Raw genomic sequence first — 846 nt, 5'->3', positions numbered from 1 at the left:
GCATCCTTGTTTTTGAACTTTACAGAACAATAACAAAAGAGGAAGCTCTGTAAAGTTAGAGCTGCTTTCCTAAACTCCACTTCATTCTAAAAGTTCAGGAATGTTAATTTCACATAAAGAAAAGTATCAAGATAAGATCTAGTACAAAATATAAGAAAAAAAATCATAAGGAGCAAAATAACCTCCTTGTAGAAGGCTGTGTGCATCTACTGGGTGTTTACCCCAAAGATACAGACGTAGTAAAGAGAAGGGCCATATGCACCCCAATGTTCATAGCAGCAATGTCTACAATAGCTAAATCGTGGAAGGAGCCGAGATGCACTTCAACAGACGACTGGATTAAGAAGATGTAGTCCATATATACAATGGAATATTACTCAGCTATCAGAAAGAACGAGTTCTCAACATTTGCTACAACATGGACGGGACTGGAGGAGACAATGCTAAGTGAAATAAGTCAAGCAGAGAAAGACAACTATCATATGATTTCTCTCATCTATGGAACATAAGAACTAGGATGATCAGTAGGGGAAGAAAGGGATAAAGAAAGGGGGGGTAATCAGAAGGGGGAATGAAACATGAGAGACTATGGACTATGAGAAACAAACTGAGGGCCTCAGAGGGGAAGGGGGTGGGGGAATGGGATAGGCCGGTGATGGGTAGTAAGGAGGGCATGTATTGCATGGTGCACTGGGTGTTATACACAACTAATGAATCATCGAGCCTTACATCGGAAACCGGGGATGTACTATATGGTGACTAACATAGTATAATAAAAAATCATTATAAATAAAAAAATATAAAATAAAATAAAATAAAATAAAATAAAATAAAATAAAATAAAAT

This window comes from Ursus maritimus, unplaced genomic scaffold (assembly GCF_017311325.1).
Source record: "Ursus maritimus isolate PB19 unplaced genomic scaffold, ASM1731132v1 scaffold_15, whole genome shotgun sequence".
In the NCBI taxonomy this organism is placed as follows: domain Eukaryota; kingdom Metazoa; phylum Chordata; class Mammalia; order Carnivora; family Ursidae; genus Ursus; species Ursus maritimus.
Note: the sequence above shows the minus strand (reverse complement) of the source record.